This window comes from Lepisosteus oculatus, chromosome 14 (genome assembly GCF_040954835.1).
Source record: "Lepisosteus oculatus isolate fLepOcu1 chromosome 14, fLepOcu1.hap2, whole genome shotgun sequence".
Lineage (NCBI taxonomy): Eukaryota > Metazoa > Chordata > Actinopteri > Semionotiformes > Lepisosteidae > Lepisosteus > Lepisosteus oculatus.
Window position 1 is genome coordinate 54,961,767 of NC_090709.1, and position 27,233 is coordinate 54,988,999.

The window sequence follows — 27,233 nt, forward strand, 5'->3', positions numbered from 1 at the left end:
AGATGGACAGAGAAAAGGACAGAAGGACAGACGGACAGATGGACAGACAGACAGATGGACGGACAGACAGATGGACAGAGAAAAGAACAGAAAGTCAGAAGGACAGATGGAAAGAGAAAAGAACAGAAAGACAGAAGGACAGTGAAAGGGACAGATGGACAGAAGGAAAGATAGACAGAGAAAAGGACAGCAGGACAGATGGACAGACAGACAGATGGACAGACGGACAGACAGACAGACAGACAGACAGACAGACAGACGGACAGATGGACAGACAGACAGACAGACGGACAGACAGACAGACGGACAGACAGACGGATGGACAGACAGACAGACAGACAGACAGACGGACAGACGGACAGATGGACAGACAGACAAACAGACAGACAGACGGATGGACAGACAGACGGACAGACGGACAGAAGGACAGATGGACAGACAGACAGACGGACGGACAGAAGGACAGACGGATGGACAGACAGACAGACAGACAGACGGACAGACAGACAGACAGACAGACAGACAGACAGACAGACGGACAGACGGACAGACAGACAGACAGACAGACAGACAGATGGACAGACAGACAGACAGACAGACAGACAGACAGACGGACAGACTCTGCCCCACTTGCCTCATCAGACATCTCCGCCTCTCTCCTTGCCCTCCGCACCGGGGAGCCCCAGGCGGGGCCTGGCGGGGCCGGGCGGGCGATGGGGGGCAGGACGGGCGGGGGCAGGGGCAGGGGCACCGCCCCGGGCAGCAGGGGGGGCTCGAGGGGCATGGCGGCGAGGAAGGGGGGGCGGCGGGGCGGGGCGGTCAGGGGCCGGAGGGGGCCGGAGGGGGGGGCCGGGGGCGGGGGGCGGAGGGGGCTCTCGGGCGAGGAGGGGGGGGACACCGAGCGGAACGAGCCGGGCGAGCCCGAGCGGGACGAGCCGGGCGACTCTGGGAGCTCCAGCTGCAGCTCGGCCGCCCTCTCCAGCTTCTGGACGAGCTCGGGGAGACACGAAGACACCTCGGGATTCTGTCCAGCGGGGAGAGGGGGAGACACAACGCAGGGGGGATGAGACTACGCCTGGACAGGTGAGTGTGGACAGTGAGAGTGTGGACAGGTGAGTGTAGACAGTGTGTCCAGTGAGAGTGTGGACAGGTGAGTGTGTACAGTGTGTCCAGTAAGAGTCTGGACAGGTGAGTGTGTCCAGTGTGTCCAGTGAGAGTGTGGACAGGTGAGTGTGTCCAGTAAGAGTCTGGACAGGTGAGTGTGTCCAGTGTGTCCAGTGAGAGTCTGGACAGGTGAGAGTGTACAGTGTGTCCAGTGAGAGTGTGGACAGGTGAGTCTCTACAGTGTGTCCAGTGAGAGTCTGGACAGGTGAGTGTGTCCAGTGTGTCCAGTGAGAGTCTGGACAGGTGAGTGTGTACAGTGTGTCCAGAAAGAGTCTGGACAGGTGAGTGTGTACAGTGTGTCCAGTGAGAGTCTGGACAGGTGAGTGTGTCCAGTGTGTCCAGTGAGAGTCTGGACAGGTGAGTGTGTACAGTGTGTCCAGTGAGAGTGTGGACAGGCGAGTCTGTACAGTGTGTCCAGTGAGAGTGTGGACAGGTGAGTGTGGACAGTAAGAGTCTGGACAGGTGAGTGTGTACAGTGTGTCCAGCAAGAGTCTGGACAGGTGAGTGTGTCCAGTGTGTCCAGTAAGAGTCCGGACAGGCGAGTGTGGACAGTGTGTCCAGTAAGAGTGTGGACAGGTGTGTCCAACAGTAAGAAGCTGTCTTACCCTGTAACCCAGCTCAGGGGTGTTAGGGGGTGCTCTGTCTCCTCCCCAGATCTCACCTTCAGGTCTTGAGAAATGACGGACCACTAGGAGACGCTGGAAACGAGGACACAAGACAGAGGTCAGGTCCACAGAGCTCACTCAATCACTACAGCAAGCAGAGACCTCTCGGCCATCAGGACTGTGGGGGTCAGAGTGTGGAGCTGTAGGGTATCGGGAGTTTAGGGGTCAGTGTGGGGAGCTGTAGGGTATCGGGAGTTTAGGGGTCAGTGTGGGGAGCTGTAGGGTATCGGGAGTTTAGGGGTCAGTGTGGGGAGCTGTAGGGTATCGGGAGTTTAGGGGTCAGAGTGGGGAGCTGTAGGGTATCGGGAGTTTAGGGGTCAGTGTGGGGAGCTGTAGGGTATCGGGAGTTTAGGGGTCAGTGTGGGGAGCTGTAGGGTATCGGGAGTTTAGGGGTCAGTGTGGGGAGCTGTAGGGTAGATGTGGGGCACCGGGCCCACCACAGGGCGGCCGATCCAGTCTCGCGGAAGGCGACCGGGTCAGACTTACGGAAAAGCACCGGGATTTGGGCCGGGACCTCTCCCGCTGCCAGTCCGGGTTCGGCCTGACCGGTGTGACCTGTGAAGACGCCAAACAGCCCATCTCCGAGACAGCTCTGACCACATAGCCCAGCCCAGTCGTGTCGAGACTAGAGGCCTTGTGCAGTCTCTACAGTGTGTCCAGTGAGAGTGTGGACAGGTGAGTGTGTACAGTGTGTCCAGTGAGAGTCTGGACAGGTGAGTCTCTACAGTCTGTCCAGTGAGAGTCTGGACAGGTGAGTGTGTACAGTGTGTCCAGTGAGAGTGTGGACAGGTGAGTGTGTACAGTGTGTCCAGTGAGAGTGTGGACAGGTGAGTGTGTACAGTGTGTCCAGTGAGAGTCTGGACAGGTGAGTGTGTACAGTGTGTCCAGTGAGAGTGTGGACAGGTGAGTGTGTACAGTGTGTCCAGTGAGAGTGTGGACAGGTGAGTGTGTACAGTGTGTCCAGTGAGAGTCTGGACAGGTGAGTGTGTCCAGTGTGTCCAGAAAGAGTCTGGACAGGTGAGTCTCTACAGTCTGTCCAGTGAGAGTCTGGACAGGTGAGTGTGTACAGTGTGTCCAGTGAAAGTGTGGACAGGTGAGTGTGTACAGTGTGTCCAGTGAGAGTGTGGACAGGTGAGTGTGTACAGTGTGTCCAGTGAGAGTCTGGACAGGTGAGTCTCTACAGTGTGTCCAGGAAGAGTGTGGGACGTCCAGAGGCAATCTGTGCTCTCAGAAGGCCATAATGGACCTGCAGCTTGGTTTTCCTCGGACCCGCGACCCTGTCTCTTGAGCCGAGACGTGTCCTCAGTCAAGATCACCACTGGAAGTGTCTCTCCTCGTCTAGAGGTGTTACCGTGAGACCTGGTCTGTCAAGCGCTTTGCGCTGCTATGTGTGTGAAAGGTGCTCTATCAGTGAAGTTTATTATTATTATTATTATTATAATACAGCGAGCACTGCTGGGGCCGGAGAGGCCAGTCGGAGGAGGGCTGGACGCTGGACGCTGGACGGCGGGCGGGAGGGGTGGACTTACGACGCCTCGCCGGGCCCGGGTCCTGCTGCGACCGCGCACGGCCGTGCGGCATCTCTGTCGGTCCATCGTCCTGCCGAGACAAGCAGAGTCACAGAGGGGAGGGGAGGGGGCGGAGCCACACAGCTGGGCGGCTTGTTCCCCACCCCCGCCCCCCTCTGTGTATAGAAGAGCCTCCTGTCCTGACTGGAGGACCTCACCCAGCTGTGGCTGGAGAGAAGCCAGGGTATCGGCTTCAACCACAGGGCTGGGCGGCTTGTTCCCCACCCCCACCACCCTCTGTGTACAGTAGAGCCTCCTGTCCTGACAGGAGGAGCTCACCCAGCTGTGTCTGGAGAGGAGCCAGGTTATCAGCTTTGTTCCACAGCCCCGCCACCCTCTGTGTAGAGAAGAGCCTCCTGTCCTGACTGGAGGAGCTCACCCAGCTCTGTCTGGAGAGGAGCCAGGGTATCAGCTTTGTTCCACACCCCCGCCACCCTCTGTGTACAGAAGAGCCTCCTGTCCTGACTGGAGGAGCTCACCCAGCTGTGTCTGGAGAGAAGCCAGGGTATCGGCTTCAACCACAGGGCTGGGCAGCTTGTTCCCCACCCCCACCACTCTCTGAGTAGAGGTGCGCCTCCTCTCAATATCTTTTTACAGCACGATCACACCCATAAGAGTTGAGTAACGGTAAAAAAAACAACGTATTTCTCCACTTATTTTGTTATTTCTCACTTTTGACTGACTTACCGATTTCACGGGGATTCTGAAGAGCGTTTCTGAAGTTGAAACTAACGATCTAAGTCGAAGTAACTTTATTGGAAGAAACACGTGTTTAGAAAGGACTATATAGCGCTTTCCTCCTCTTCTCTCTTCACTCCTCTGAGCTCATGGGGCTCCGGCGCCGCCCCCCCGCTAGAATCCGCCGCTCTGTGACGTCAGGCGGCTCATTGTGACGCCACCGTGACGTCACCCCCGACGCGTTCACGGCTCGGCCGCGAAACAAAAATGGCCGTCATTTTTCACGGTTGTTGTTTTTTTTGGGTGGACATTTTATTTTTCCCAACTCTCGGCGGCCAGCCGGGTGTCCCTGTACGACCCCGGTAGTCGCCACCTCGGACAGGCAGGGGAAACGGGTCCAGCTGTTTCCGGCCCAAGGCTTACAAAAGCTGCACTTGAATTTAAAGACAAAATCACGTCGAGGGCGCATTCAGCACCCCCACGTCCAACACGGGTTTCCGTGGGGTTTGGTTCAGTGAAATTAGACCCCCCCCCAAATCAAAGAAAGACCAACCTCCCACTTCCAAAAAACACGGGTCCCCCCCCCCGTCCTGCGGGGAAAAGAAACGCCATTTCTTTTCCGAGCGCTGCGTGGGACCTCACGACCCCCCCCCCCCCCCCCCAAAAAAAAAAAACGGGCTTCGCAGACGAGGAAAACCAGGCACGTCGACCTCTCTACAACACCACCCGGCTGTTTCTGTTTCAAACCGTGAGAAAAAAATAAATTAAATTTCGCCCTTCACCAACCGCCGCGCAAAAAAACACAACTTCACGCTACAGAAACGGGCTGTGTGTGTGGGGGGGGGGGGGGGGCACGGGAAAAAAATAAAACCTGCGTGTTTTCGGCAGAGTAAGCTCAGCGGGGAAACTCCCTGAATCTCGGGGTTGCTTCTTGAACCCCGAAAACGACCTTTTTTCTCTCTCTCGTTTTCTTGGTGTCTGGGACGTTCACGAACTCCGCCGCGTCGGTGCGATTCCCAGCGGGACTTGGACATAACCCCCCCGTGGAGCCACAGCGCCCCCGTGTGGCCGAGAGGACCACCACCCGCAGGGCTGAGCTTTTACTGCCGTGTCCCGCTTTCACTCTGGCGATGAAGGAGGGAATCAAGGAGGAGAATTAATATTGTGATCCACCAGTCCATCACAGGACACACACACACCCTGGACAGGACAGCAGTCCATCACTGGACACACACACCCTCACACACCCTGGACAGGACACCAGTCCATCACAGGATGTTCAGTGCCTCTCTCTAATAAAGTAGAAATGCGACATTAAACTCCGTTCGAAACGGGAGAAATCACCAGGACACGATACACCTTGCTCCGGACGATGGGAGAAGACCTGTACCTTCACGAGTCCGGGTTGTGAAAACTTCTTCTGACAGTTCAAAACGTTTCGAAGAGACTACAGCGCTACCCTGTTTTCCATTTCTATCATGTATTATTATACAGTCATAAGTATCTGTCCTGATCACAGAGTCCCCCTCTCACTGCCAGGACTGAAGCCCAGTGCAGCATGAATAATAATAATAATTAATAAGTCTGGACTCTACCCTCAGAGCTCTTCCCAGGTCAGGGGGATCCCCTCCAGCCCCCCCCAGTGTGCAGCCCCCACCTGGATGATGCTCCAGTCCGCTCAGCACACAGCAGAGGGAACAGAGGGATGGAGCCAGTTCAGAGAGGGGGGTGAGTAGGAGGCCATGATGGGTCAAGACCAGGGGGGGAATCAGGCCAGGACACTGGGGTAACACCCCTACTCTTCTCCAGAGACACCCCGGGATTGTTAATGAGCACAGAGAGTCAGGACCTCGGTTTGACGTCTCATCCGAAGGACGGCGCCTGTTTACAGTCCAGTGTCCCCCGTCACTATACTGGGGCATCAGGACTCACACAGACCACAGGGTGAGAGCGCCCCCTGCTGGCCCCACTCACACCTCTCCCAGCAGCAACTTTGGGGGGGGGGGAGGGAAAAAACCAAAAGCTAAATAGATTTTTAAAAAAAAAAATTTATTGATGCTTAACAAAAGAACAAAAATTACAAGCTTCAGTCCAGACTGGGGTCTGGGGTCCCTCAGCTTCAGTCCAGTCCAGTTTGGGGCCCCTCAGCTTCAGTCCAGTCCAGTCTGGGGCCCCTCAGCTCCAGTGCAGTCCAGACTGGGGTCCCTCAGCTTCGGTCCAGCACAGACTGGGGTCCCTCAGCTTCGGTCCAGCACAGACTGGGTTCCCTCAGCTTCGGTCCAGCACAGTCTGGTGTCCCTCAGCTTCAGTCCAGACTGGGGTCCCTCAGCTTAGGTCCAGCACAGTCTGGGGTCCCTCAGCTCCAGTCCAGTCCAGTCTGGTGTCTCTCAGCTCCGGTGCAGTCCAGTCTGGTGTCTCTCAGCTCCGGTCCAGTCCAGTCTGGTGTCCCTAGGCTCCAGTCCAGTCCAGTCTGGTGTCCCTCAGCTCCTGTCCAGTTCAGTCTGGGGCCCCTCAGCTTCAGTGCAGTCCAGTCTGGCGTCCCTCAGCTCCACTCCAGTCCAGTCCAGTCCAGTCCAGTCCAGATCTTAGCTGGCACAGAACCAGGAAAGGAACCTGGAAAGAATATTGTTATTGCAGGTGTGAGGGACACAGACACAGACGTCACCATGACAGCAAACAGCAAGAGGAGACTCCTCCTTGAATCACAGACATGACCGGGCGGCGCCCCCCTGTCTGCTCACCTGCACCTCCTCTTCCTCTACTTGTCCTTCCCGGCATCCTGCTCCTCCTCTCCCTCGCTCTTCCTCTCCTGACCCACGGTCTCCGCCGCCTCCATCAGCTCGTCCTGATCATCTGTCTCCACCGACACGCAGCTCAGGGACTTTAAAAAGACGCACCAGTGCTTCTGAAGCAGAGACAGGAGAGTCACGTTAAGAGTCGGACTGGACACTCCAGGACATGAACACTGCACTGAGAGAGAGAGAGGGGTTCATACAGACACATGACTGGACACTCCAGTACATGAACACTGCACTGAGAGAGAGAGAGGGGTTCATACAGACACACTGACTGGATACTGACTGGACACTGGACAGATGTAAAGAGAGGATCAGAGCATTACCCACCTTATTTTTCTTCTGTCTCACAGGAGGTGGTGATTGGACCTCCTCCAGCTGGAGTCCGAGGAGGGAGAGAGGGGGCAGGAGAGGGACAGCACAGGGAGAGAAAGAGAGAGACAGGTGAGTCAAGTGTCCCAAGAGTACAGAGACTCTGCTGAGATCACACTCGCAGTGAGTGACACCGACACTAACCAGCCTCAGGACAGCACTGCTAGAGCACCACAACCCAGACTCAACCACATCACAGCACAGATCAAACAGCAATATCTCACACACTGGGACACACACACACAAACACAACATAAACTGGAATGCTACAGAACCTTAAACAGACAATACACACTAGCTGAATATTTGACCAAAATAAAAAATAACAAACAGAAACAGACCCTGACGAAGTACAGGCTCAGTGACCACAACCTGGCCATAGAAACTGGGCGACACAGGCAGACCTGGCTGCCCAGAGAGGACAGGCTGTGCTCCCACTGCCAGCGGGGAGAAATAGAGACAGAGGTGCACTTCCTACTGCACTGTGACAGATACTCTGGGATTAGAGAAACATTCTTCCCGAAATTCAGAAATCTAATCCCAGAGTTCCCACACCTGCCAGAATCACAACGGGTCCCAATCCTACTGGGAGAGGGAGGAGTGAACTCAGTTGATCTGGCAGCCCAGTATGTGATCTCCTGTCACAGCCTGAGGAACAGTGAGTCTGTCTCCCAATAATGCTCCAGCCGCCTACAGTATATGTCAATATTTTATAATATGTCTTTGTTGTAAATGTCTGTAACGTGTCTGCTTTACGCAGAGAGTGGCGGGGGTTGGATGTCAAGGCCTGACGATACCGTATTACGCAGAGAGTGGAGGGGTGGGATGTCAGGGCCATACGACACTTCTTTATTCAGAGAGTGGAGGGGGTGGGATGTCAGGGCTAGATGACACTGCTTTACACAGAGAGTGGAGAGGTGGGTGTCAAGGCTATACGACAGTGCTTTCCGCAGAGAGTGGTGGGGGTGTGATGTCAGGGCCATACAACAGTGCTTTACACAGAGAGTGGTGGGGGTGGGATGTCAGGGCCATATGACACTGCTTTACACAGAGAGTGGCGGGGCTAGGATGTCAGGGCCATATGACACTGCTTTACACAGAGAGTGGTGGGGGTGGGATGTCAGAGCTTGACGACACTGCTTTATGCAGAGAGTGGAGGGGTGGGATGTCAGGGCTATACGACAGTGCTTTCGACAGAGAGTGGTGGGGGTGTGATGTCAGGGCCATATGACACTTCTTTACGCAGGGAGTGGCAGGGGTGGGATGTCAGGGCCTGACGATACTACTTTACACAGTTAGTGGTGGGGGTGGGATTTCAGGGCCATACGACACTTCTTTACGCAGAGAGTGGCACGGCTTGACGACACTGCTTTATGCAAAAAATGGAGGGGTGGGTGTCAGGGCTATATGACAGTGCTTTCCGCAGAGAGTGGTGGCGGTGTGATGTCAGGGCCATACAGCAGTGCTTTACACAGAGAGTGGTGGGGGTGGGATGTCAGGGCCATATGACACTGCTTTACACAGAGAGTGGCGGGGGTGGGATATCAGGGCCTGACAACACAGCTTAACGCAGAGTGTGGAGGGGTGGGTGTCAGGGTTATACGGCAGTGCTTTACGCAGAGAGTGGTGGGGGAGGGATGTCAGGGCTTGACAACACTGCTTTATGTAGAGAGTGGAGGGGAGGGTTTCAGGGCCATAAGACACTGCTTTATGCAGAGAGTGGAGGGATTGGTGTCAGGGCCATATGACACTACTTTACACAGAGAGTGGCGGGAGTGGGATGTCAGGCCCTGACGATACTACTTTACGTAGACAGTGGCGGGGGTGGGATGTCAGGGCCTGACGATACTTATTTACGCAGAGAGTGGCAGGGGTGGGATGTCAGGGCCTGAAGATACTGCTTTTCGCAGAGAGCGGAGGAGGTGGGATACAACCTCTCAGTGGGGCCAGCAGGGGGCACTCACCCTGCGCTCTGTGTGGGTCTTAATGCCCCAGTGTAGTGACGGGGGACACGATCTGGCCCACCAGCGACGAGCAGGTTACCAGATCTAGACAAAGGGGGCAACTCTTAGTCGTATGAGCTTAGTCACACATCGCAGCGATTAAAAAAACAAAACAAACATATTATGTCTGTTACTAACGACTTTTTTTTCCTACATTGAAAGTCTCTTTCCCGGGTGATTTTCTAGCGCGACTGGGGCTCTTCATTTCTCCTCGGTGTCTCATCGCGGGCGGATTTGAAACAGACCACAGAAGATGGTCACACACTATATTATTATTGAGAGACAGGCTCACTGTACCTCAGGCTGGGACAGTAGATCACACTGTATTATTATTATTAAGATTATTGAGAGTCTGGCTCACTGTTCCCCAGGCTGGGACAGGAGATCCCACACTGTATTATTATTATTGAGAGACAGGCTTACTCTCTGTTCCTCAAGCTCAGACAGGACATCACATACTGTATTATTATTGATTGACAGGCTCACTGTTCCTCAGGCTGGGACAGGAGATCACACACTGTATTATTATTATTTAGAGACAGGCTCACTGTCTGTTCCTCAGAGTTGGACAGGAGATCCCACACTGAATTATTATTTTAGAGAGACAGGCTCACTGTATGTTCCCCAGGCTGGGTCAGGAGCTCACACAGTATTATTATAATTATTGAGAGACAGTCTCACTGTCTGTTCCTCAGTCTGGGACAGGAGATCACACACTGTATTATTATTATTGAGAGACAGGCTCACTGTCTGTTCCCCAGGCTGGGACAGGAGATAACACTGTATTATTATTGAGAGACAAACTCACTGTCTGTTCCTCAGGCTGGGACAGTAGATCACACTGTATTATTATTATTGAGAGTCTGGCTCACTGTTCCCCAGGCTGGGACAAGAGATCCCACACTGTATTATTATTATTTAGAGACAGACTCACTGTCTTTTCCTCGGTCTGGGACAGATGGTCACACACTGTATAATTATTGAGATAGGCTCACTGTCTGTTCCTCAATCTGGGACAGTAGATCACATTGTATTATTATTATTAATATTATTGAGAGTCTGGCACACTGTTCCCCAGGCTGGGACAGGAGATCCCACACTGTATTATTATTATTTTGAGACAGGCTCACTGTTTGTTCCTCAGGCTGGGACAGGAGATCACACACTGTATTATTTTTATTGAGAGAGAGGCTCACTGTCTGTTCATCAGACTGGGACAGGAGATCCCACACTGAATTATTATTATTGAGAGACAGGCTTACTCTCTGTTCCTCAGGCGAAGACAGGACATCACATACTGTATTATTATTGGTTGACAGGCTCATTGTTCCTCAGGCTGGGACAGGAGATCAGACACTGTATTATTATTATAGTGAGACAGGCTCACTGTATATTCCCCAGGCTGGGACAGGAGGTCATACATTATATTATTATTATAGAGAGACAGGCTCACTGTATGTTCCACAAGCTGAGACAGGAATTCACACTGTATTATTATTATTGAGAGACAGGCTCACTGTCTGTTCCTCAGGCTGGGACAGAGGATCACACACTGTATTATTATTGAGAGACAGGCTCACTGTCTGTTTCTCAGGCTGGGACAGAGGATCACACACTGTATTATTATTGAGAGACAGGCTCACTCTCTGTTCCTCAGGCTGGGACAGGAGATCACACATTGGCTTGTTATTGAGAGGCAGGCTCACTGTCTGTTCCTCAGGCTGGGACAGGAGATCACACGCTGTATTATTATTATTGAGAGACAGGCTCACTGTCTGTTTCTCAGGCTGGGACAGGAGATCACACACTGTATTACTATTATTGACAGATAGGCTCACTGTGTCTTCACTTGGGCTTGAACAGGAGATCACACACTGGATTATTATTATTGAGAGAGGCTCACAGTCTGTTCCTCAGGCTGAGACAGGAAATCACACACTATTATTATTACTGAGAGACAGGCTCACAGTCTGTTCCTCAGGCTGGGACAGGAGATCACACACTCTATTATTATTATTGAGAGACAGGCTCACAGTCTGTTCCTCAGGCTGGGACAGTAAATCACACACTCTATTATTATTATTGAGAGACAGGCTCACTGTCTGTTCCTCAGGCTAGGGTAGGATATCACACACTGTATTATTAGTATTGAGAGAAAGCCTCAGTGTTCCCCAGGCCGGGAAAGGAGATAACACATTGTATTTTTATCATTGAGAGACAGGCTCACTGTTCCTAAGTCTGGGACAGGAGATCCCACACTGTATTATTATTATTGAGAGACAGGCTCACTGTCTGTTCCTCAGGCTGGGACAGGAGATCACAAACTGTATTATTATTATAGAGAGACCTGCTCTTTCCTGACTGTTCCTTAGGCTGGGACAGCAGATCATAATCTGCTTTATTATTATTGAGAGACTGGCTCACTCCTGTCTGTTCCTCAGGCTGGGACAGGAGATCACACACTGTATTATTATTATTGAGAGACGGGCTCACTGTCTGTTCCTCTGACTGGGGCAGGAAATGACACACTGTATAATTAGTATTGAGAGACAGGCTCAGTGTTCCCCAGGCTGAGACAGGAGATCACACACTGTATTATTATTATTGAGTATCTGGTTCACTGTTCCCCAGGCTGGGACAGGAAATCACACACTGTATTATTATTATTGAGAGACAGGCTCACTGTCTGTTCCTCAGGCTGGGGCAGGATATCACACACTGTATTATTAGTATTGAGATACAGACTCACTGTCTGTTCCTCCTGCTGGGACTGGAGAACACACACTGTTCTATTATAACTGAGGGACATGCTCACTGTTTGTCCTTCAGACTGGGACAGGACATTCCATACTAGGTTATCATTATTGAGAGACAGGCTCGCTGTCTGTTCCTCAGGCTAGTACAGGAGATCACGCACTGTATTATTATTATTTAGATACAGGCTCACTGTGTGTTCCTCTGGCTGGGACAGTAGATCACACTGTATTATAATTATTGAGAGGCTGACTCACTGTTTCCCAAGCTGGGACAGGGGATCACACACTGTATTATTATTGAGAGACAGGCTCACTGTCTGTTCCTCTGGCTGGGGCAGGGAATCACACACTGTATTATTATTATTGAGAGACAGGCTCACTGTCTGTTCCTCAGGCTGGGACAGGAGATCACACACTGTATTATTATTGAGAGACAGGCTCACTGTCTGTTCCTCTGGCTGGGGCAGGGAATCACACACTGTATTATTAGCATTATTAAGAGACAGGCTCGCTGTCTGCTCCTCAGGCTGGGACAGGATATCACACACTGTTGTAGTGTTCTCTCACGAGGCACCAGTTCTGTAGGGGTTTGGGCATTTACTGGGACAATTATTTTTGTGGCAGTAAATCACAAAATTGATTATTTTAATGGTTTAGAATCCAACCATGCGACATAACTCAAACAATGCACACACAGGTACTAATACACGAGGATACATTTGTTAATATATAGAATATGCATGCAAACCTAACAGATCTTATCGTAAGGCTTAACAGAATACAAAAGATATAAATTCATTCAGTTACAAAGAGTTACACATATCAAGAGGACATAAGTATATCATTCATTTAGACCGTTTCGTAATTGAACTTGTTTACAACGTCTACATGAGATACTCAAAACAAGAACATAACCCTTAGGAATTAAATTGATATCAACTGGTTGGGAGCAGTAATGCAATAAGGTTCAATACTCACTGCCAGTGGGTCCCTTTTCTCACCGTTTCCGTAGTGCAGCGGTTATCACGTTTGCCTCACACGCGAAAAATCCCCGGTTCGAAACCGGACGGGAACAGCTTCTTTCTGTACGCTCCTGTACTTCACAGAGGTCTTGAGCGACCGGTCACATGTTCCTTTCCTTCTGAGTGACGTTCCTGCAACACTCTCCCGCTCCTCTTGGTGCGCTCATGCCGCAACACAGGAAGGCTGGAGCAGGTGGCTGTGGGCTTTGCGCACTGCCGAAATAGCTCAGCTGGGAGAGCGTTAGACTGAAGCTCTGAAGGTCCCTGGTTTGATCCCGGGTTTCGGCATTTTGTTTCATCGCGCCCTTTGTTCCTCTCTCCAGCGCCACCTGCCTAAAGTGACGCGTCCCTTTCTCAGCCCGAAACGCAAGCGAGACACCAGCAGCGGTCCCTGCAGGTTTCCGTAGTGTAGAGGCTATCACGTTCACCTAACACGCGAAAAGTCCCCGGTTCGAGACCGGGCGGAAACAGCCTCGTTTTGCACGCTCCTGTACTTCACAGAGGTCTTGAGCGACCGGTCATTTGTTCCCAATGTATTTCCGGTGCCTTCGTGCACTCTTGTACCAAACGCACGTTCCTTCTGTACGCGGAGCCGATCATTTGCAATTGGGCTGTGCCGACAGACCAGGTCGAGCTCTGTCGGCTCAAAAGCAGCGCAGGACCTGCAAGAACAACAGAAAGATTAGCATCCAGCGGGGGCCTCTTAGTGAGCCCAAGAGCTCATCAAGAATCGGCTCCAGCAACAGGGCTGGGCGCATTGTTCCATTCTCCGCCCACTCTCGGTGTAAACAAGTCCCTCCTGGTCTCTGCTTGAAATGCACTTTCCTGCGTTTGCTTTGGTGTAACTGGCTTCCCCTGCATGGGCGAATGTGAAGAAGATCCTTAGTAAGTCATTGAAGAAAACCGAGAAGAGGTCGGAGTGGCCTCTGTCGTTCATCAACGATCCAGTCAGGCAGTACTCCTCTGTAAAGCGCCGTTCGTTCACGTCGATTGGCTTTTTTTGCCTTCATTTGTGCGAGTAGTAAAAGCAGACGCCCCTATTCTGCCGTGACCCGGATTCGAACCGGGGTTGTTGCGGCCACAACGCAAAGTACTGACCACTATACGATCACAGCGAGTTACCGAGACACACGCGGCAGGGCGGAAAGGGCTGTGCTCTCTTCGTGTGACATAATTCGGAAAAGTCCTGACGTTGCATTTCAACTGAGCCCCAGTATACATCGACCCTTCGACAGTCTGAGTGACAACTCTCTTGCGTGTTTTCTCATATTTATGTAGTTTGCTTGCTTGATGCCGTGAACAGCATGGTTGTTCGCTGCCATATAGTCTAGCGGTTAGGGTTCCTGGTTTTCACCCAGGCGGTTCGACTCGGTTTTGCCTCCTGCTTTCCAAAAGATCAGCACCGTGTACGAAAGAGCCGCATTAAAACTACTCGAACGTGCAAAACGTGCGAGAAGAGGGGGCGCTTGTTTCCAACCGAAACTTCTCGCGTGTGAGACAAGCTGATCATCGCTGTGGGAGGGTTACTCTGGTAGACAGGGCTGACCTTCGGCAATAGGATTTATAGTCTCCAAGATGATATTTGCACTTTCTGGAGAGGCGATTTTCTCCACTTCAGTAGCCCGATTTCGTCGATTGCGTGGAGAGGGCTGTAGAATGTGGCGCCGCCTTTCCTGCTCCGTCCATGACAGGCGTGCTGGTCTCTGGAGAGAGAGCACGGTCCATCAGCGCACTCCAATAAAGGCACTGGAAGCAGCTAAATCGCAGTGGCGAAGCTTAGCGCTGGGCCGCTGGGCACGTCTTACCACCGTTTCCGTAGTGTAGTGGTTATCACGTTCGCCTCACACGCGAAAGGTCCCCGGTTCGAAACCGGGCGGAAACAGACATCTTTTGTCGCCAGGCACAAAAGGGGATTGGGGATTCGCCTAGCGCTGTGATCGAACAGACCCACTGGACCCACCTCTTAGTGTGGCGGGATCTGCACAGTGCATGTCACAGCGCATCCTGCTTTCACTTCAAGGCGCGTCCTGATGCACCCCAGTCTCCCGCGTGACAGGTGGGGACAGGTGACAGGTCCTATACTAACGAGGAAGACATCGCTCTCTCCGACCCCCGGCATCGTGTCCCTGCCCACCGTGCTGGAAGCCGACGCGTGCTGTGATTCCTTTACGGAGCAGAAATGACAACCGAGGAGCCGAGAGATCATTTCAGCATTTCGCGTCTGAACGGAAAACACAAACGACCAACTCGGAATGACTTGCCTTTGACGCTTCTCAAAGCGTTCTTTGTGCATCGAACAGACCCACTCACCTCTTAGTGTGGCGGGATCTGCACAGTGCATGTCGCAGCGCTTCCTGCTTTCACTTCAATGTGCTTCCTGATGTCGAGTCGACTGCCGTGCGGAGGCTCTGAAAGCGAGAGCAATGAAAAGGTGCACGACGCTGTGAAAGAAAACAGAGAAGTGAAAGGCAGTCATTTCTCTAAGGAGGTGAAAGAAAAGCTACTCCCCGTCGGGGAATCGAACCCCGGTCTCCCGCGTGACAGGCGGGGATACTTGCCACTATACTAACGAGGAAGACATCGCTCTCTCCAACCCCCGGCATCGTGTCCCGACCCAGCATGCTGGAAGCCGACGCGTGCTGTGATCCCTTTACGGAGCAGAAATGACAACCGAGGAGCCGAGAGATCATGTCAGCATTTCGCGTCTGAACGGAAAACACAAACGACCAACTCGGAATGACTTGCCTTTGACGCTTTTCAAAGTGTTCTTTGTGCACGACGACTGCGCCGCCTAGCAGATACAAAGGGGTTGTACAACTTTGAACTAGCAAATGGAAGAGGGCTAAGCCCCCTCTCTTTTAGCCCAGGTTCGATCTGTCTCCCAGAATCACCAGGGCGCACACACACACACACCCGTGCCGTTGAAGTGCTCTGCTTCATTTCTAAGTGCAACTCAACATTCACTCCTACCCCGAGTGCAGAAAAGACAGCATCCACAGCAACAACAGCTCAGGTCTCTGCACAGGAGCTAAGCTGCCCTCATCTCCTCTGCTCTGCGGCTCCTGCGGAGTGGAGTCCTGCCTGGAGCCGTGTTTGCAGGCGGCGGCTCCCCGCGCCCTGTCTGGGCGTCGTGTCCAAGAGCTCCTGGGAGGAAGAGCGAGCCCTCCCACTCGGGGGCTTTTCCACGGTCTGTGTGAGGAGGGGCGGGTGTGTCCAGTAGCTTATCGAGCGGAAGCCTGGGGCGGCGGAGAGCTGTGATCGTGCAGACCTTGAGGTGTCACCTCTTTGTCTGCTTTCCCGCCCCCCCTCCGCCCAAGCTCTGCTCCAAAGTAGCCCGGCAACCCCTCACACCTGCACGTGTCACAACCTAAGGTGCGGTCATGAGACACCCATGGGGTGTCGTTCTGTTCTTGCTAATTGTTTCCTGCCCGTCGCAGGCAGGAGTCCATGCGAGGAAGATGCGCTGGACAGAGCTCAGAGGGCGCAGCTGGGTGGCTTTCCTTCTGAGTGACGTTCCTGCAACACTCTCCCGCTACTCTTGGTGCGCTCATGCCACAACACAGGAAGGCTGGAGCAGGTGGCTGTGGGCTTTGCGCACTGCCGAAATAGCTCAGTTGGGAGAGCGTTAGACTGAAGATCTAAAGGTCCCTGGTTCGATCCCGGGTTTCGGCATTTTGTTTCATCGCGCCCTTTGTTCCTCTCTCCAGCGCCACCTGCCTAAAGTGACGCGTCCCTTTCTCAGCCCGAAACGCAAGCGAGACACCAGCAGCAGTCCCTACAGGTTTCCGTAGTGTAGCGGCTATCACGTTCGCCTAACACGCGAAAGGTCCCCGGTTCGAGACCGGGCGGAAACAGCCTCGTTTTGCACGCTCCTGTACTTCACAGAGGTCTTGAGCGACCGGTCATTTGTTCCCAATGTATTTCCGGTGCCTTCGTGCACTCTTGTACCAAACGCACGTTCCTTCTGTACGCGGAGCCGATCATTTGCAATTGGGCTGTGCCGACAGACCAGGTCGAGCTCTGTCGGCTCAAAAGCAGCGCAGGACCTGCAAGAACAACAGAAAGATTAGCATCCAGCGGGGGCCTCTTAGTGAGCCCAAGAGCTCATCAAGAATCGGCTCCAGCAACAGGGCTGGGCGCATTGTTCCATTCTCCGCCCACTCTCGGTGTAAACAAGTCCCTCCTGGTCTCTGCTTGAAATGCACTTTCCTGCGTTTGCTTTGGTGTAACTGGCTTCCCCTGCATGGGCGAATGTGAAGAAGATCCTTAGTAAGTCATTGAAGAAAACCGAGAAGAGGTCGGAGTGGCCTCTGTCGTTCATCAACGATCCAGTCAGGCAGTACTCCTCTGTAAAGCGCCGTTCGTTCACGTCGATTGGCTTTTTTTTGCCTTCATTCGCGCGAGTAGTAAAAGCAGACGCCCCTATTCTGCCGTGACCCGGATTCGAACCGGGGTTGTTGCGGCCACAACGCAAAGTACTGACCACTATACGATCACAGCGAGTTACCGAGACACAGGCGGCAGGGCGGAAAGGGCTGTGCTCTCTTCGTGTGACATAATTCGGAAAAGTCCTGACGTTGCATTTCAACTGAGCCCCAGTATACATCGACCCTTCGACACTCTGAGTGACAACTCTCTTGCGTGTTTTCTCATATTTATGTAGTTTGCTTGCTTGATGCCGTGAACAGCATGGTTGTTCGCTGCCATATAGTCTAGCGGTTAGGGTTCCTGGTTTTCACCCAGGCGGTTCGACTCGGTTTTGCCTCCTGCTTTCCAAAAGATCAGCACCGTGTACGAAAGAGCCGCATTAAAACTACTCGAACGTGCAAAACGTGCGAGAAGAGGGGGCGCTTGTTTCCAACCGAAACTTCTCGCGTGTGAGACGAGCTGATCATCGCTGTGGGAGGGTTACTCTGGTAGACAGGGCTGACCTTCGGCAATAGGATTTATAGTCTCCAAGATGATATTTGCACTTTCTGGAGAGGCGATTTTCTCCACTTCAGTAGCCCGATTTCGTCGATTGCGTGGAGAGGGCTGTAGAATGTGGCGCCGCCTTTCCTGCTCCGTCCATGACAGGCGTGCTGGTCTCTGGAGAGAGAGCACGGTCCATCAGCGCACTCCAATAAAGGCACTGGAAGCATCTAAATCGCATTGGTGAAGCTCAGCGCTGGGCCGCTGGGGACGTCTTACCACCGTTTCCGTAGTGTAGTGGTTATCACGTTCGCCTCACACGCGAAAGGTCCCCGGTTCGAAACCGGGCGGAAACAGACATCTTTTGTCGCCAGGCACAAAAGGGGATTGGGGATTCGCCTAGCGCTGTGATCGAACAGACCCACTGGACCCACCTCTTAGTGTGGCGGGATCTGCACAGTGCATGTCACAGCGCATCCTGCTTTCACTTCAAGGCGCGTCCTGATGCACCCCAGTCTCCCGCGTGACAGGTGGGGACAGGTGACAGGTCCTATACTAACGAGGAAGACATCGCTCTCTCCGACCCCCGGCATCGTGTCCCGACCCACCGTGCTGGAAGCCGACGCGTGCTGTGATTCCTTTACGGAGCAGAAATGACAACCGAGGAGCCGAGAGATCATTTCAGCATTTCGCGTCTGAACGGAAAACACAAACGACCAACTCGGAATGACTTGCCTTTGACGCTTCTCAAAGCGTTCTTTGTGCATCGAACAGACCCACTCACCTCTTAGTGTGGCGGGATCTGCACAGTGCATGTCGCAGCGCTTCCTGCTTTCACTTCAATGTGCTTCCTGATGTCGAGTCGACTGCCGTGCGGAGGCTCTGAAAGCGAGAGCAATGAAAAGGTGCACGACGCTGTGAAAGAAAACAGAGAAGTGAAAGGCAGTCATTTCTCTAAGGAGGTGAAAGAAAAGCTACTCCCCGTCGGGGAATCGAACCCCGGTCTCCCGCGTGACAGGCGGGGATACTTGCCACTATACTAACGAGGAAGACATCGCTCTCTCCAACCCCCGGCATCGTGTCCCGACCCAGCATGCTGGAAGCCGACGCGTGCTGTGATCCCTTTACGGAGCAGAAATGACAACCGAGGAGCCGAGAGATCATGTCAGCATTTCGCGTCTGAACGGAAAACACAAACGACCAACTCGGAATGACTTGCCTTTGACGCTTTTCAAAGTGTTCTTTGTGCACGACGACTGCGCCGCCTAGCAGATACAAAGGGGTTGTACAACTTTGAACTAGCAAATGGAAGAGGGCTAAGCCCCCTCTCTTTTAGCCCAGGTTCGATCTGTCTCCCAGAATCACCAGGGCGCACACACACACACCCGTGCCGTTGAAGTGCTCTGCTTCATTTCTAAGTGCAACTCAACATTCACTCCTACCCCGAGTGCAGAAAAGACAGCATCCACAGCAACAACAGCTCAGGTCTCTGCACAGGAGCTAAGCTGCCCTCATCTCCTCTGCTCTGCGGCTCCTGCGGAGTGGAGTCCTGCCTGGAGCCGTGTTTGCAGGCGGCGGCTCCCCGCGCCCTGTCTGGGCGTCGTGTCCAAGAGCTCCTGGGAGGAAGAGCGAGCCCTCCCACTCGGGGGCTTTTCCACGGTCTGTGTGAGGAGGGGCGGGTGTGTCCAGTAGCTTATCGAGCGGAAGCCTGGGGCGGCGGAGAGCTGTGATCGTGCAGACCTTGAGGTGTCACCTCTTTGTCTGCTTTCCCGCCCCCCCTCCGCCCAAGCTCTGCTCCAAAGTAGCCCGGCAACCCCTCACACCTGCACGTGTCACAACCTAAGGTGCGGTCATGAGACACCCATGGGGTGTCGTTCTGTTCTTGCTAATTGTTTCCTGCCCGTCGCAGGCAGGAGTCCATGCGAGGAAGATGCGCTGGACAGAGCTCAGAGGGCGCAGCTGGGTGGCTTTCCTTCTGAGTGACGTTCCTGCAACACTCTCCCGCTACTCTTGGTGCGCTCATGCCACAACACAGGAAGGCTGGAGCAGGTGGCTGTGGGCTTTGCGCACTGCCGAAATAGCTCAGTTGGGAGAGCGTTAGACTGAAGATCTAAAGGTCCCGGGTTTCGGCATTTTGTTTCATCGCGCCCTTTGTTCCTCTCTCCAGCGCCACCTGCCTAAAGTGACGCGTCCCTTTCTCAGCCCGAAACGCAAGCGAGACACCAGCAGCAGTCCCTACAGGTTTCCGTAGTGTAGCGGCTATCACGTTCGCCTAACACGCGAAAGGTCCCCGGTTCGAGACCGGGCGGAAACAGCCTCGTTTTGCACGCTCCTGTACTTCACAGAGGTCTTGAGCGACCGGTCATTTGTTCCCAATGTATTTCCGGTGCCTTCGTGCACTCTTGTACCAAACGCACGTTCCTTCTGTACGCGGAGCCGATCATTTGCAATTGGGCTGTGCCGACAGACCAGGTCGAGCTCTGTCGGCTCAAAAGCAGCGCAGGACCTGCAAGAACAACAGAAAGATTAGCATCCAGCGGGGGCCTCTTAGTGAGCCCAAGAGCTCATCAAGAATCGGCTCCAGCAACAGGGCTGGGCGCATTGTTCCATTCTCCGCCCACTCTCGGTGTAAACAAGTCCCTCCTGGTCTCTGCTTGAAATGCACTTTCCTGCGTTTGCTTTGGTGTAACTGGCTTCCCCTGCATGGGCGAATGTGAAGAAGATCCTTAGTAAGTCATTGAAGAAAACCGAGAAGAGGTCGGAGTGGCCTCTGTCGTTCATCAACGATCCAGTCAGGCAGTACTCCTCTGTAAAGCGCCGTTCGTTCACGTCGATTGGCTTTTTTTTGCCTTCATTCGCGCGAGTAGTAAAAGCAGACGCCCCTATTCTGCCGTGACCCGGATTCGAACCGGGGTTGTTGCGGCCACAACGCAAAGTACTGACCACTATACGATCACAGCGAGTTACCGAGACACACGCGGCAGGGCGGAAAGGGCTGTGCTCTCTTCGTGTGACATAATTCGGAAAAGTCCTGACGTTGCATTTCAACTGAGCCCCAGTATACATCGACCCTTCGACACTCTGAGTGACAACTCTCTTGCGTGTTTTCTCATATTTATGTAGTTTGCTTGCTTGATGCCGTGAACAGCATGGTTGTTCGCTGCCATATAGTCTAGCGGTTAGGGTTCCTGGTTTTCACCCAGGCGGTTCGACTCGGTTTTGCCTCCTGCTTTCCAAAAGATCAGCACCGTGTACGAAAGAGCCGCATTAAAACTACTCGAACGTGCAAAACGTGCGAGAAGAGGGGGCGCTTGTTTCCAACCGAAACTTCTCGCGTGTGAGACGAGCTGATCATCGCTGTGGGAGGGTTACTCTGGTAGACAGGGCTGACCTTCGGCAATAGGATTTATAGTCTCCAAGATGATATTTGCACTTTCTGGAGAGGCGATTTTCTCCACTTCAGTAGCCCGATTTCGTCGATTGCGTGGAGAGGGCTGTAGAATGTGGCGCCGCCTTTCCTGCTCCGTCCATGACAGGCGTGCTGGTCTCTGGAGAGAGAGCACGGTCCATCAGCGCACTCCAATAAAGGCACTGGAAGCAGCTAAATCGCATTGGCGAAGCTCAGGGCTGGGCCGCTGGGCACGTCTTACCACCGTTTCCGTAGTGTAGTGGTTATCACGTTCGCCTCACACGCGAAAGGTCCCCGTTTCGAAACCGGGCGGAAACAGACATCTTTTGTCGCCAGGCACAAAAGGGGATTGGGGATTCGCCTAGCGCTGTGATCGAACAGACCCACTGGACCCACCTCTTAGTGTGGCGGGATCTGCACAGTGCATGTCACAGCGCATCCTGCTTTCACTTCAAGGCGCGTCCTGATGCACCCCAGTCTCCCGCGTGACAGGTGGGGACAGGTGACAGGTCCTATACTAACGAGGAAGACATCGCTCTCTCCGACCCCCGGCATCGTGTCCCGACCCACCGTGCTGGAAGCCGACGCGTGCTGTGATTCCTTTACGGAGCAGAAATGACAACCGAGGAGCCGAGAGATCATTTCAGCATTTCGCGTCTGAACGGAAAACACAAACGACCAACTCGGAATGACTTGCCTTTGACGCTTCTCAAAGCGTTCTTTGTGCATCGAACAGACCCACTCACCTCTTAGTGTGGCGGGATCTGCACAGTGCATGTCGCAGCGCTTCCTGCTTTCACTTCAATGTGCTTCCTGATGTCGAGTCGACTGCCGTGCGGAGGCTCTGAAAGCGAGAGCAATGAAAAGGTGCACGACGCTGTGAAAGAAAACAGAGAAGTGAAAGGCAGTCATTTCTCTAAGGAGGTGAAAGAAAAGCTACTCCCCGTCGGGGAACCGAACCCCGGTCTCCCGCGTGACAGGCGGGGATACTTGCCACTATACTAACGAGGAAGACATCGCTCTCTCCAACCCCCGGCATCGTGTCCCGACCCAGCATGCTGGAAGCCGACGCGTGCTGTGATCCCTTTACGGAGCAGAAATGACAACCGAGGAGCCGAGAGATCATGTCAGCATTTCGCGTCTGAACGGAAAACACAAACGACCAACTCGGAATGACTTGCCTTTGACGCTTTTCAAAGTGTTCTTTGTGCACGACGACTGCGCCGCCTAGCAGATACAAAGGGGTTGTACAACTTTGAACTAGCAAATGGAAGAGGGCTAAGCCCCCTCTCTTTTAGCCCAGGTTCGATCTGTCTCCCAGAATCACCAGGGCGCACACACACACACACCCGTGCCGTTGAAGTGCTCTGCTTCATTTCTAAGTGCAACTCAACATTCACTCCTACCCCGAGTGCAGAAAAGACAGCATCCACAGCAACAACAGCTCAGGTCTCTGCACAGGAGCTAAGCTGCCCTCATCTCCTCTGCTCTGCGGCTCCTGCGGAGTGGAGTCCTGCCTGGAGCCGTGTTTGCAGGCGGCGGCTCCCCGCGCCCTGTCTGGGCGTCGTGTCCAAGAGCTCCTGGGAGGAAGAGCGAGCCCTCCCACTCGGGGGCTTTTCCACGGTCTGTGTGAGGAGGGGCGGGTGTGTCCAGTAGCTTATCGAGCGGAAGCCTGGGGCGGCGGAGAGCTGTGATCGTGCAGACCTTGAGGTGTCACCTCTTTGTCTGCTTTCCCGCCCCCCCTCCGCCCAAGCTCTGCTCCAAAGTAGCCCGGCAACCCCTCACACCTGCACGTGTCACAACCTAAGGTGCGGTCATGAGACACCCATGGCGTGTCGTTCTGTTCTTGCTAATTGTTTCCTGCCCGTCGCAGGCAGGAGTCCATGCGAGGAAGATGCGCTGGACAGAGCTCAGAGGGCGCAGCTGGGTGGCTTTCCTTCTGAGTGACGTTCCTGCAACACTCTCCCGCTACTCTTGGTGCGCTCATGCCACAACACAGGAAGGCTGGAGCAGGTGGCTGTGGGCTTTGCGCACTGCCGAAATAGCTCAGTTGGGAGAGCGTTAGACTGAAGATCTAAAGGTCCCTGGTTCGATCCCGGGTTTTGGCATTTTGTTTCATCGCGCCCTTTGTTCCTCTCTCCAGCGCCACCTGCCTAAAGTGACGCGTCCCTTTCTCAGCCCGAAACGCAAGCGAGACACCAGCAGCAGTCCCTACAGGTTTCCGTAGTGTAGCGGCTATCACGTTCGCCTAACACGCGAAAGGTCCCCGGTTCGAGACCGGGCGGAAACAGCCTCGTTTTGCACGCTCCTGTACTTCACAGAGGTCTTGAGCGACCGGTCATTTGTTCCCAATGTATTTCCGGTGCCTTCGTGCACTCTTGTACCAAACGCACGTTCCTTCTGTACGCGGAGCCGATCATTTGCAATTGGGCTGTGCCGACAGACCAGGTCGAGCTCTGTCGGCTCAAAAGCAGCGCAGGACCTGCAAGAACAACAGAAAGATTAGCATCCAGCGGGGGCCTCTTAGTGAGCCCAAGAGCTCATCAAGAATCGGCTCCAGCAACAGGGCTGGGCGAATTGTTCCATTCTCCGCCCACTCTCGGTGTAAACAAGTCCCTCCTGGTCTCTGCTTGAAATGCACTTTCCTGCGTTTGCTTTGATGTAACTGGCTTCCCCTGCATGGGCGAATGTGAAGAAGATCCTTAGTAAGTCATTGAAGAAAACCGAGAAGAGGTCGGAGTGGCCTCTGTCGTTCATCAACGATCCAGTCAGGCAGTACTCCTTTGTAAAGCGCTGTTCGTTCACGTCGATTGGCTTTTTTTTGCCTTCATTCGCGCGAGTAGTAAAAGCAGACACCCCTATTCTGCCATGACCCGGATTCGAACCGGGGTTGTTGCGGCCACAACGCAAAGTACTGACCACTATACGATCACAGCGAGTTACCGAGACACACGCGGCAGGGCGGAAAGGGCTGTGCTCTCTTCGTGTGACATAATTCGGAAAAGTCCTGACGTTGCATTTCAACTGAGCCCCAGTATACATCGACCCTTCGACACTCTGAGTGACAACTCTCTTGCGTGTTTTCTCATATTTATGTAGTTTGCTTGCTTGATGCCGTGAACAGCATGGTTGTTCGCTGCCATATAGTCTAGCGGTTAGGGTTCCTGGTTTTCACCCAGGCGGTTCGACTCGGTTTTGCCTCCTGCTTTCCAAAAGATCAGCACCGTGTACGAAAGAGCCGCATTAAAACTACTCGAACGTGCAAAACGTGCGAGAAGAGGGGGCGCTTGTTTCCAACCGAAACTTCTCGCGTGTGAGACGAGCTGATCATCGCTGTGGGAGGGTTACTCTGGTAGACAGGGCTGACCTTCGGCAATAGGATTTATAGTCTCCAAGATGATATTTGCACTTTCTGGAGAGGCGATTTTCTCCACTTCAGTAGCCCGATTTCGTCGATTGCGTGGAGAGGGCTGTAGAATGTGGCGCCGCCTTTCCTGCTCCGTCCATGACAGGCGTGCTGGTCTCTGGAGAGAGAGCACGGTCCATCAGCGCACTCCAATAAAGGCACTGGAAGCAGCTAAATCGCATTGGCGAAGCTCAGCGCTGGGCCGCTGGGCACGTCTTACCACCGTTTCCGTAGTGTAGTGGTTATCACGTTCGCCTCACACGCGAAAGGTCCCCGGTTCGAGACCGGGCGGAAACAGCCTCGTTTTGCACGCTCCTGTACTTCACAGAGGTCTTGAGCGACCGGTCATTTGTTCCCAATGTATTTCCGGTGCCTTCGTGCACTCTTGTACCAAACGCACGTTCCTTCTGTACGCGGAGCCGATCATTTGCAATTGGGCTGTGCCGACAGACCAGGTCGAGCTCTGTCGGCTCAAAAGCAGCGCAGGACCTGCAAGAACAACAGAAAGATTAGCATCCAGCGGGGGCCTCTTAGTGAGCCCAAGAGCTCATCAAGAATCGGCTCCAGCAACAGGGCTGGGCGCATTGTTCCATTCTCCGCCCACTCTCGGTGTAAACAAGTCCCTCCTGGTCTCTGCTTGAAATGCACTTTCCTGCGTTTGCTTTGGTGTAACTGGCTTCCCCTGCATGGGCGAATGTGAAGAAGATCCTTAGTAAGTCATTGAAGAAAACCGAGAAGAGGTCGGAGTGGCCTCTGTCGTTCATCAACGATCCAGTCAGGCAGTACTCCTTTGTAAAGCGCCGTTCGTTCACGTCGATTGGCTTTTTTTTGCCTTCATTCGCGCGAGTAGTAAAAGCAGACACCCCTATTCTGCCATGACCCGGATTCGAACCGGGGTTGTTGCGGCCACAACGCAAAGTACTGACCACTATACGATCACAGCGAGTTACCGAGACACACGCGGCAGGGCGGAAAGGGCTGTGCTCTCTTCGTGTGACATAATTCGGAAAAGTCCTGACGTTGCATTTCAACTGAGCCCCAGTATACATCGACCCTTCGACACTCTGAGTGACAACTCTCTTGCGTGTTTTCTCATATTTATGTAGTTTGCTTGCTTGATGCCGTGAACAGCATGGTTGTTCGCTGCCATATAGTCTAGCGGTTAGGGTTCCTGGTTTTCACCCAGGCGGTTCGACTCGGTTTTGCCTCCTGCTTTCCAAAAGATCAGCACCGTGTACGAAAGAGCCGCATTAAAACTACTCGAACGTGCAAAACGTGCGAGAAGAGGGGGCGCTTGTTTCCAACCGAAACTTCTCGCGTGTGAGACGAGCTGATCATCGCTGTGGGAGGGTTACTCTGGTAGACAGGGCTGACCTTCGGCAATAGGATTTATAGTCTCCAAGATGATATTTGCACTTTCTGGAGAGGCGATTTTCTCCACTTCAGTAGCCCGATTTCGTCGATTGCGTGGAGAGGGCTGTAGAATGTGGCGCCGCCTTTCCTGCTCCGTCCATGACAGGCGTGCTGGTCTCTGGAGAGAGAGCACGGTCCATCAGCGCACTCCAATAAAGGCACTGGAAGCAGCTAAATCGCATTGGCGAAGCTCAGCGCTGGGCCGCTGGGCACGTCTTACCACCGTTTCCGTAGTGTAGTGGTTATCACGTTCGCCTCACACGCGAAAGGTCCCCGGTTCGAAACCGGGCGGAAACAGACATCTTTTGTCGCCAGGCACAAAAGGGGATTGGGGATTCGCCTAGCGCTGTGATCGAACAGACCCACTGGACCCACCTCTTAGTGTGGCGGGATCTGCACAGTGCATGTCACAGCGCATCCTGCTTTCACTTCAAGGCGCGTCCTGATGCACCCCAGTCTCCCGCGTGACAGGTGGGGACAGGTGACAGGTCCTATACTAACGAGGAAGACATCGCTCTCTCCGACCCCCGGCATCGTGTCCCGACCCACCGTGCTGGAAGCCGACGCGTGCTGTGATTCCTTTACGGAGCAGAAATGACAACCGAGGAGCCGAGAGATCATTTCAGCATTTCGCGTCTGAACGGAAAACACAAACGACCAACTCGGAATGACTTGCCTTTGACGCTTCTCAAAGCGTTCTTTGTGCATCGAACAGACCCACTCACCTCTTAGTGTGGCGGGATCTGCACAGTGCATGTCGCAGCGCTTCCTGCTTTCACTTCAATGTGCTTCCTGATGTCGAGTCGACTGCCGTGCGGAGGCTCTGAAAGCGAGAGCAATGAAAAGGTGCACGACGCTGTGAAAGAAAACAGAGAAGTGAAAGGCAGTCATTTCTCTAAGGAGGTGAAAGAAAAGCTACTCCCCGTCGGGGAATCGAACCCCGGTCTCCCGCGTGACAGGCGGGGATACTTGCCACTATACTAACGAGGAAGACATCGCTCTCTCCAACCCCCGGCATCGTGTCCCGACCCAGCATGCTGGAAGCCGACGCGTGCTGTGATCCCTTTACGG

At 53.5% G+C, this 27,233-nt stretch overlaps 17 non-coding genes across 17 annotated transcripts; 11 read left to right on the plus strand and 6 right to left on the minus strand.

The window, feature by feature from the left end:
* Positions 1-13,238: 13,238 nt before the first annotated feature.
* On the plus strand, positions 13,239-13,311 carry trnaf-gaa (transfer RNA phenylalanine (anticodon GAA)). Its single transcript has one exon. It is a non-coding gene; the product is annotated as a tRNA-Phe (tRNA).
* A 755-nt stretch (positions 13,312-14,066) lies between these two features.
* Positions 14,067-14,138, minus strand: trnah-gug (transfer RNA histidin (anticodon GUG)). Its single transcript has one exon. It is a non-coding gene; the product is annotated as a tRNA-His (tRNA).
* Positions 14,139-14,832: 694 nt separating this feature from the next.
* On the plus strand, positions 14,833-14,905 carry trnav-cac (transfer RNA valine (anticodon CAC)). Its single transcript has one exon. It is a non-coding gene; the product is annotated as a tRNA-Val (tRNA).
* A 621-nt stretch (positions 14,906-15,526) lies between these two features.
* Positions 15,527-15,598, minus strand: trnad-guc (transfer RNA aspartic acid (anticodon GUC)). Its single transcript has one exon. It is a non-coding gene; the product is annotated as a tRNA-Asp (tRNA).
* Positions 15,599-16,622: 1,024 nt separating this feature from the next.
* trnaf-gaa (transfer RNA phenylalanine (anticodon GAA)) lies at positions 16,623-16,695 on the plus strand. Its single transcript has one exon. It is a non-coding gene; the product is annotated as a tRNA-Phe (tRNA).
* A 109-nt stretch (positions 16,696-16,804) lies between these two features.
* Positions 16,805-16,877, plus strand: trnav-aac (transfer RNA valine (anticodon AAC)). The gene has a single exon. It is a non-coding gene; the product is annotated as a tRNA-Val (tRNA).
* Positions 16,878-17,451: 574 nt separating this feature from the next.
* On the minus strand, positions 17,452-17,523 carry trnah-gug (transfer RNA histidin (anticodon GUG)). The gene has a single exon. It is a non-coding gene; the product is annotated as a tRNA-His (tRNA).
* A 694-nt stretch (positions 17,524-18,217) lies between these two features.
* Positions 18,218-18,290, plus strand: trnav-cac (transfer RNA valine (anticodon CAC)). Its single transcript has one exon. It is a non-coding gene; the product is annotated as a tRNA-Val (tRNA).
* Positions 18,291-18,911: 621 nt separating this feature from the next.
* On the minus strand, positions 18,912-18,983 carry trnad-guc (transfer RNA aspartic acid (anticodon GUC)). The gene has a single exon. It is a non-coding gene; the product is annotated as a tRNA-Asp (tRNA).
* A 1,192-nt stretch (positions 18,984-20,175) lies between these two features.
* trnav-aac (transfer RNA valine (anticodon AAC)) lies at positions 20,176-20,248 on the plus strand. Its single transcript has one exon. It is a non-coding gene; the product is annotated as a tRNA-Val (tRNA).
* Positions 20,249-20,822: 574 nt separating this feature from the next.
* On the minus strand, positions 20,823-20,894 carry trnah-gug (transfer RNA histidin (anticodon GUG)). The gene has a single exon. It is a non-coding gene; the product is annotated as a tRNA-His (tRNA).
* Positions 20,895-21,588: 694 nt separating this feature from the next.
* trnav-cac (transfer RNA valine (anticodon CAC)) lies at positions 21,589-21,661 on the plus strand. Its single transcript has one exon. It is a non-coding gene; the product is annotated as a tRNA-Val (tRNA).
* A 1,717-nt stretch (positions 21,662-23,378) lies between these two features.
* trnaf-gaa (transfer RNA phenylalanine (anticodon GAA)) lies at positions 23,379-23,451 on the plus strand. The gene has a single exon. It is a non-coding gene; the product is annotated as a tRNA-Phe (tRNA).
* A 109-nt stretch (positions 23,452-23,560) lies between these two features.
* trnav-aac (transfer RNA valine (anticodon AAC)) lies at positions 23,561-23,633 on the plus strand. Its single transcript has one exon. It is a non-coding gene; the product is annotated as a tRNA-Val (tRNA).
* Positions 23,634-24,973: 1,340 nt separating this feature from the next.
* Positions 24,974-25,046, plus strand: trnav-cac (transfer RNA valine (anticodon CAC)). Its single transcript has one exon. It is a non-coding gene; the product is annotated as a tRNA-Val (tRNA).
* Positions 25,047-26,386: 1,340 nt separating this feature from the next.
* trnav-cac (transfer RNA valine (anticodon CAC)) lies at positions 26,387-26,459 on the plus strand. Its single transcript has one exon. It is a non-coding gene; the product is annotated as a tRNA-Val (tRNA).
* A 621-nt stretch (positions 26,460-27,080) lies between these two features.
* Positions 27,081-27,152, minus strand: trnad-guc (transfer RNA aspartic acid (anticodon GUC)). Its single transcript has one exon. It is a non-coding gene; the product is annotated as a tRNA-Asp (tRNA).
* Positions 27,153-27,233: the final 81 nt, after the last annotated feature.